The 9,942-nt window shown below is 29.3% G+C and overlaps 1 long non-coding RNA gene across 1 annotated transcript; it reads left to right on the forward strand.

Annotated features, from left to right (window-relative positions):
- The first annotated feature begins 1,899 nt into the window (after window positions 1-1,899).
- On the forward strand, window positions 1,900-4,718 carry LOC121123342 (uncharacterized). The gene is made up of 5 exons (XR_005865979.2): window positions 1,900-2,209; window positions 2,262-2,685; window positions 2,748-2,948; window positions 3,015-3,331; window positions 4,523-4,718. It is a non-coding gene; the product is annotated as an uncharacterized lncRNA (long non-coding RNA).
- Window positions 4,719-9,942: the final 5,224 nt, after the last annotated feature.

The following is a 9,942-nucleotide window of genomic DNA, read 5'->3' on the forward strand; positions in this document are numbered from 1 at the left end:
GTATTTTTAGTAATACTTTGGATTCGTGGTAATATTTATTCCTTTAAACAAAAAACTATACAATATGTGACAAGGAACATTGATACTTGTCAATATCATTTCAAATGCACCAACCACATTGCTTTTGGTGAATAGACACGTTGATAATAACTATCAAATAGTATTGATTTATTCATAGTTGAAAAGCAAACTCTTATTTAATTTTGATATTTGAGCATTTAGGGTTACGGGTATAATACTCATAATGCAAGCGCCTATTGCATCATTTTACTTACATAAATAAATGGTCACGAATGATAATCATTGTATAACATCACTAGAAAAAAATCCTTTGACTGAAAAGTTGATACAGGACACTTTTTCATTAATTATAAGACTTTAACTTAAGCCTATTTCGTCCTTGGAATTTTCAACAAAGAATACATTGGGCGTTGTCTCTTATTGTATGTTAGTGATGGAACTTTGATTATGTAACATATGATACTTAAATTATTCATTCTCATTAATTTTCTTAGTTTTTTTTCTTATGTGAGTGTAAAATCACTTCTTCTTATATATTTAAATACTAATGCTTAAGTTTGTCTTGTTCTGAAGAAAATAAGAAAATCTGTTAAATTTGACATGAAAATAAATGATGAAACATTTATTATCTTTCACAATTTAAAATTGCTTATACAAATGTGGTATATAACCACTATAATAACTTTGTTAATAGACAAGCTAATAAGTAATAATTTCTCTTATATATATTAACACTACAAAAACATGACACAGCCAATGTAACAAATGTTTAATCCAATTTTAACGAACCTTATACTAACTTAGATATAAATATATTTCTTTGTTATTGTGAACATGGAGAAAATACATTTGCTGAAGGTTATATAGAGTGCTATATTTCGTTGTTATCAATTAACGAAACCTTAGCTTCATCTCATATAAGATAGCTATTCATTATTGAAGAAAACATATCTTATATGTAACAGTGGTTTTACAGTTCTTACTAGTAATGAAACAAATCCTTTAACTGCAGTATCTGGTTATGTGAAGTTCTTTGCTTTAACAATTCCCAGTTCTTAAAGGATCATCTAAATTTTAGCAGTTCTGATCTGGTTCTCCAATTAGGGTGGAAATTTGTTTTTCATAAATAATATTACATTGCACTTAAATTATTTTTCGTGTTCTCGGCATAATACCTAATGAATAGGTCTGTGAAAATGACTTACTCATTAAATAAATAAAGAAATGCATCATGGTGACATCAGAGTCCAGTCATAATTATGTCACATCCCCATCACTAACAATAAGGTGTCCCATGTTTTTACTAAGCGACACAGTGATAACTGGACTCTGATTTCCTTCATGCCTTCATTTCAAATAGGCAATAAATACGCCATTTTTGAATAGAATTATATATCACTTTCCCACCATATTTTATCTTAAATGCTTGATATCCTTAAGTATGGACAGAGAAGAGTACACACTAGATTAATGGTAAAGCTTCATTCTTTTTTGTAGGTATGTACAAATTCACGGTTCTCAAAGAAGCTATTTTACGTATTTTGAAAAATGTTTCAAGGATAACCCGCTTTTCTCAATTCAGCAATTCGCAAACAAACTTGGAGAAAAATCAACATTTCCAAGTAATAATGGAGGCTTAACCTATTTATGGCATTCCTTTTTTTTAATACATACTACATAAAATCCAAAACAAAAAACATATTACGTCCAAATAATAACTATTCAAATACAAACCTAAATAAGTAAATGTAAGGATTTGAAATATTATACATTGAATTAAATTAGGGTAAATCCACAGAAAGAGGAAAAGAAAAAAGAAAAACCGGTAGATATGTAATCAGATCAAGAAGTGAGGTTCTGGAGCGAGCTTTGACAAGCTAACGTTAGTAAACACCGATCTATATTCAATTCATATTGTTTATTGATTATTACTTATTAGTATTTCTCTCCGATGGAGAGGCAACCGAGGATTATAATCGCTTCAGACACGTTATCACAGAGCTTTGAAGAGAGTTCTTGGTTCTTGTGCTTCACAACGTATATTATACCTTGCATTTTGGAGATTAACCACTCAACTATCCAATGTCATGTTGATGGTGAGACCCGAGCTTTTTTTGAAATCCTGAATGACTTTGATGGCGAGTGAGATGGAAATACCAGTTTTTCTTCTATTCCTGTTAGAAATAAGGTAAGATTATCTGCGTATAAAAGCAATTCAGTGACTTTTCATTTATTTTCAGACCTTCAAAGCTGGACTTGGAGTTGATAATCTCGTTAAACCCATTCATTGCAATTTAAAAGTGGGATGGCGACAGCAAAACTCCTTACCGGGCTCCATGCTGAATTCAAAACTTTGATTAAGCACCGGGTATGTCAATGCTTGATGATGAGTTCCTAAGAATGACCAAGATCATGTCAACAAACCCATATAGTTTTATAGCTGTTCGACAATGAACTTGTGAGACAGTATGGAATGCCTTTTCGAAGTGGACAAAAATTGTAGAGTACTTGGAAGATCCTCATAAGTATATACCATCTTGTATAGAAAGTTGTATATCCTCTAGCAGATGTGATCCCATAAATCCTTTCTGATCCGTTGATATAATGTATGGGAGAATCCGGGAAAGTCTGCGATTCAACATACCGCTGAGTATTTTATATGAGGTATTCAGAAGGGAAAGTAGTCCGTAATTTTTAATGCCGAACTTTGATTTATTCTTCTTTAGGACTAAAGTTAGGGATCAAGTGCTCATGAAGTCAGGAATAAAGCTCTTCATAACTATTTCCTTCGACACTTCTTCAAGGACTGGAGAAAGGAAGTTTTAAAAACTTTTTGAAAAAATCAAAAGGCAACCCTGACGGTCCTGGATATTTAATTTTTTTGTCATAACCTTGGTTGAACTTTATAATTCCTTTTTCAGGGATAAGTGAGTCTATATCTTAAAATATATCACGGTCCAGAAAATTTTGATCATTTTTTTAAATTCTTCCAGGCTCCCAATTTTTAAACAATAGAGATTTCCATTTTGTTGGATCTTTCAATATCCTCCAATTCAAACAGAAGTCGCATGGTCTATTTGATGCAGACCAAACAATTATATAATTTGGAATGAAATCTGTATGTTTCTGTAGATATTTTCTCCGGATCTTCCGTTATTTTGCACACAGCACTAGAGGGAACTAGAGTACAATAATTTGAGAGCAGTTGATATAAAGCATTTCAAATATGCACAAGACATTTTCGTATGCGCTATAATGGTGATTTATTGATTTAACGCTATCCTGTATGGAAGTATGTATACGTAGGGAGGTATGTACATATAGCTTTTACGAATTTGAATTAATTAAATGACTATATAAATATGTTTTATTTTGTTTAAATAGAACTCTAATTAAATGAAAATGATATAATCAGAATTTATCCATTTTGAATATAATCCAACCAAAGGAACTTTTTTTCCTTTATATAATATGTATTCTTTAAAAATGAACACACTCAAAATGATATTTTTATTTTTGGTTAATGAATAGCATATGTTTTGCTTAATAGAGGAAGCTTTTATTTAGTCAAGGTTTACTTGATTGCCGTTAGAGAGGGAGAGAGAAAGAAAGAAAGACTGATAACACCTGCTTTACTCATAATCACCATATTTGTTAATTATATATTTATAATTAGGATTCGTAACAAAGTACATACATATATAAAACATTGCCTTTCAAATGGATTGAATGAATAAGTTTGACGTTTTAAATTCTGCTGACTAATTCCATAACATGGTTCTCTATTAAGAATTGCCTTAATTAGTTTTGAGGTTCATAAGATATTAGTTAGCTCAGTTAGGTAATTAGTTTGTGTCTAGTAATTTCACTTATGGGAAAAATGCAGAAATTTCTGTTTTTTTTGTGGGGATCTATTTACGTTTTTTAGTTATAGTGATTAAATACAATTTATGTCATAGTCTGGGATTAATATGATGCAACTAATTTTTGACCAGATTTACTGCCCATATACAACTTTTATGAATAATCTAGCACATTACTGATCGTTTGAGTAATTAAAAGTTGGATTTAAAATATAGACTCTGTTCTTTTAATATGTCTCTTGCTTCTTAGTTGCCCAAGATATTAATCTGATAAAGCTGTTCCAGACATTACAAGAATACATCAATTTTGAGGTCTAAAAATGACTAAATAGAATAGACACTGTAGTGCACCAAAACTCCTAATATCAAATTTGGCCTCGTTTCTGTTATCGGTTCTTGAAAAACGTCCTAAATTTTAAAAAAAACCCTGTACAAGGCATCATTTTTACTAAGATTAAATTAAGGTATCTCAGTTTAACATTTTAATTAGTTTAGTAAACATTTTTGTGTACTTTAAAACACGTTAATATTTTGCCAAATTTATTACTTTAGGGTTAATTAAAGTATAAATTAGGCTGATTAAAGTTATATGCATAAGATTGATTTATCATAACGTCATTTATGAAATATTCTACTAGGTTACGACTTCTGTGACTTTAAAATTTAGCACTGAACCAGACGGGACGTCAAAAGTTTGGGACCAATAAATCCCTAATCCCTAACAGATCAATATCCTCACACCAAGTCCGATTAAAGTCTGAGCCCTCAAAGTACAGTGACTAAGCCGAGTTCGATTCTGCATTGTTCGTAGTCTTAAGAAAACAAAAAAATGGAGTACACCAGCTCTGTTGTATAAAAAAAGTGTATTTATAATTTTTATCAATTCTGCGTATTTTTTATTCAATTTAAAAAAAAAGACGTTTTTACGATATTATTAATTGAAATTAACTAATATATGAAAAAGACGGATGCATCTAATAAATTGTTCAGTAACTTGAGTACCTCGTTCACTTATGCAAAAATGATTTTAAGAAGTTAGTCATTGAATATAAATAAGCATTACATAGTGTAGGATTTACCCACTCTGGTACATGCAGCATGTATACATTCATTAAAAATTTGAAATGCATCTAAAGTAGATCAAAATATTTTTTTAAATTGCAAAACGTGCATGTGTAAAGTAATGAGAATTGTTAAAGTTTAACTTAATAATGAATTTATTTAGTATGTTTTTTTTTCTCAAATTATTATTAAATACCATCAACACATCTATGTATTCGTTTTTATGTTTACCATTGAAGACGAATAAAAAAATACAATAACAATATTTGATGCCTTCTCTAATGCATTTTGTCATTATATTAAAAAAATATATATATCCAAGTTTTAAAATCTAAATATAAAGTTTGCATGGGTCGTTAATGAGATTCATTCTTTGGTTTTTCCCCTTCAACTTTAAGCTGTATGTGTACTAAGAACTTTGTATATATTTTTTTTGCTAATGCAAGATCTTAATCCTTTTCTCTCGCTACTTCATATATCTATAGGTAGAGTTAAACGTCACGGCTCATAAATTAAAATATTTAAGAGATAAAACAATAATATTTCTTAGTATAGAGAAAAAGTTAAAGTACTTCATCTTTAAAAATTATAATTAATAATAATACTCGGAGGAAGTTTTACATTAAATTAACAACATCTATATACATATTTATAATAAAACAAAGTGTGTCTGTCTGTCGAAGACTCATTTTTGAGTTTGCGCTGAATATCTTAGAACTGCATGACAATTTTATATTTACGCAAGTCGGAAGTACTAAAAATATTAAATTTTTGTATCTGTACTTACCATTTTAAATATTTTTTTATTAAATATCTTTTGAATTTTTAAATATATGCTTAAATTTAAACTTTGGCATATTTATTAATAAATATTTAAAAAAGTGAAATTTGAAACTTTATACACAATCGATATGGGCCCAAAAGATATTGAGAAACTTTGTGTTATTGTTAAACAAATAACTTAGAACAATGTCGGCTGCTCCCGATCGTATATAAATAGGTGGAACTACACTACTTCTTTAAAAGAAAGGACATTTTAAAATTAGATTTAGTTTCTATATACAAGATAAAGAATTTTAATAAAATACAATACCATGATAACAGGTTTATTACCTGTTCTGGAGTAAAAGTTACAAAAAAAAAAATTGTATAGATTTATTGTCCATAAATCTATACAATTTTTTTTCGGTATATTAACATAGTATTATAGTGTTACCCGTTAGAAGAATCAGATTAAGAAAAAATAGAATGTCGTGTCATTTTGAAGAAATGAAGGCCTTTTCAAGACTAAAACAAATTTATAGAAAAACGTCGTCATTAAACTAAATATTGACACAGTCTAGGAAAAGAGAGCCAATAAGATAAAAAAGGTCCTTAGAAGCATAACAAAACTTTTTTTTTTAAATAAAGTAATTTGATGAAAATGGAGCCAATTATTTTTGAAAAGGGACTCTTATTATTTTTGAGAAAAATCGAAAAGGCCCAATCTCATTTTCAAAAAATAAGTCATATAATGTCAGAGTCCGAAATAATGAGATGTCTGTCGGAATGTTTCAAAAAAAAATTAAAACTCCCAAAAGAAAACCCACTAGCACCGGGAATGCTTACTGCATCTATCAGTGATTAAACTATTGGCCCACCGATTCTGTCAAACTTCCAGCGCCACTATGTCATACAAATATTGACCTGCATAGCCCCAAAATTTCGAAGCTAGCCATAAAAGGAAAATTGACATCATCAAATTTTAGACTTAGCTCCACCCCTCCTCTGCCCCGCTAAAAATCCTATAGACACTACTTTGAGTGCATGTTATATTTTAATCAAAAAGTATCGAAACATAAATACTTATTTTGTTACTACAATTGCTGCAAAATATTCATATCGTTGCAGCGCAAGAATACGACATAACTTAAATTTACTCAGTATATCTGCATTTGTCACAAACTACAGCCTAAATCCCTTTAAAAGTACTAATACATGTGAAACACATAATTTTTTGTGGAATATTGTCCCATGCAATAAAGTGGCTATACACCGCATAACTCATAAGTTGTGTCGATAAGAGATTTTTTTGCTTTTGTTTACAATTGTACTAGATATTTTGATGACGTCACGGATGAGTCAATTGAGGAGGAAATTCAAATTTATAGAACGAATTGTATTAATACATCATATAATAGTATTTTATTTTCTTATCAGACAATTCTATTAGAGTAAATTTTTATCCTCCGACAATAACGGTACTAAAATTAATTAAAAGTTGTTTTGAGTAAATAAAAAAAAGTTTAGAATATACATTTTCAAATAAATATAGTGTGGAGAAGAAATCAATAATATATTAAGAATAAGTAAATATTATGCACTAAATATAAAATGCTCATTTGAAAAATATAAACTAACAAAAAGATCTTAATTTATCATTTATCTTGAATATAATAAAAATGGAGTTCAATGTAATTATCTTGCTAACATAACTGAATATGATGCCTCGTGATTTTGACTAATCTCTCTAGAGATATATATATTTTAATAATATGGGGGAAATCAAGTTTTAAAGCATCCCCACTTTTATATAGTATAGAATAGTTTGTAATACAGACCAATAATAGTAATTAACTAATACTAGGAATGATTTTGAAGTCTCAACTCACCTGACAAGAATCTCAATAAGGAAATAGCATTTGCCATTCCAAAATAAAAGCGAATGATTAAAATAATCGTAATATAATTTTGATATATTTTAAATATGGAAATTTCAATGAAATTCAAATATGCCAATAAAAGGAAATTAAAAAGTCACTTATATTTATATAACACATAATCACTTAATAGTTCCCAATAACTATTTATAAGCAATAGTAGAATAGAATATACTTTGCAGACAAAACTATCAAAAAAAGAGAGGCACATTATCTTTACAATATAAAATAATCTTCCACTTGTTTAACAATCACAAAAGGGACTCACAAGTAATAAATAAATCACTAATCAGTGGTGAGGTTTAAAGTATTCAGGTTTTATAATTATTCATATAGACCATACATTTCTACATTATATGCATTAATGACACTTATCAATGAAATAGTTTTCTTAGAGTAGAAGGCGAAGCAGAGTTGACTTAAGGAGAAAAGGACTCAAGAACTCCAATAAAGGAGTAGTAGATGGAGAATGAGAACTATCCATATTCCTCACTGCATCTTTCAGTCGATTATTATGTCGTTTTATGGAACTCCCAAGTTTTTATAGGTAGAAGTATACAATGATCCCGTAAAATATCTGGAAGAATTGATATATTCTTGATCATACAGGTAATGATTCACGATAACATAAGTCACTATCATAGATCTTGATGCAGCATTCTTCCATTAAATAAGATGATATCCCCCGAGTGAAGTACAAAGACGTAGAGACAAGATAACTTTAACATGAAGTTGAAGAGATGATCAGAAGATGTATTGGATATCTAAATGGAAAAAATATGAATTCCTAAGGAACCGAAAGGATGAGTGGATGCGGATGAATATATCCGAATCCTTTGTACGAAAGATCCATCCAAATCACTATAAATTGAATGTATTTCCACGCAGTTCATAACTTTTATATCCTTCTTCGGCTTCTAGTATTTATTTATAATTAACACTTATCAGTAGTGGGTAACACTGAACTTGGGTATGTTGTGACGTCATCAAAAAGGTTTGTCGGCTAACGTCAATCAGACTGCGTTGCAGGTTTCTTATCGACACCCCTTATCACTTAAGTCACTTTGCCATGCAGCCTTTGCAGGTGTCATGTGCTGATCTTTATTTACTTTTGAAACAACCTTAGCCTAACCAATCATCATACCTACATGGCAATGTTAAGTTACAATCAGGAGAAAAAGGACGCCAACAAAGATCAAAATTGGATGCTTACCACACTATTACAATTTTGGTGGTGTGGATCGATACTGCCACCTTTTAAAAACAGATTGGGGTTCTTGAAAACTCTGACTGGATATATGGCAGTGCTTTAGTCTTCAGGAAGTCCAAGTAAATGTTTTTATTGATCTTCACCCCTTGATGAATACAAAAAAGAGATTTTGCCATTTTATGCCAATGCAGCCCCTATCATATCATATGAGAGTATGCTTATTATTACTGAATTGCGAGAAAAAATGATCTTTGTACCGTAACCTCTAAAAAAACCAAAAAAATTATATTCACTGTATATAGCAATCCAAATCTCATTATATTTCATTTAGTCCCTCTATTTTAGACTATTTTTGTTAGGAATAAAAACTAATTTTTACTTGGTATTTTTTCCTTTTAACTAAACATTAGTGATTTAGTTGTTTATTACTAAGACATTGTCTATATAGACGAAGCATTTACTTTAATTGAAATGCATATACATGTAGGAAATGTTACCTGAGTGTTTTGAAAAACGAGATTATTTCATCTTAAAATAAATTAAATGTAGATACAATCTAAGATTTATTAATTAAGTGTGAAACTGGAAAATCAATTATTCGATGCAAAACTAGTTGATGTCTGTTATTTGTTAATTTTTTTATAAAATGCATAATGTATGTTAGATTATTCCTAAAAACTTGTTTAAATATCTACTGACGTTGATAGCATCCCTTTTTTCAATATTGTCTATAATACATAGTACAAATATTGTTTCTCTAGTTAAAAAGTTATCCTTAAATATTTTTATGGAGGGAAGATGTAACTTAAAGTAAATATTATTTCCTATTAAAAATACTCCCAGTTTAGGGGATAAGCCGAATCTTAGAACAAATATAGCAATATTTTTTTTTCTTCTTAACTTTGTGATATCTTTACAAATATGTAAATATAAACAAGTATTATAGTAATATATAATTACACTTTTTGTTTAACCAATCATGTCGATGCTAATTCTACAAAAATATAGAAACTCATTGTTATAAGTCTTCTTTATATTTAAATAAATAATAATGATTTACAATAAGATTGGAATAAATGTCTTTGAA

This window comes from Lepeophtheirus salmonis, chromosome 8, assembly GCF_016086655.4.
Source record: "Lepeophtheirus salmonis chromosome 8, UVic_Lsal_1.4, whole genome shotgun sequence".
NCBI lineage: Eukaryota > Metazoa > Arthropoda > Copepoda > Siphonostomatoida > Caligidae > Lepeophtheirus > Lepeophtheirus salmonis.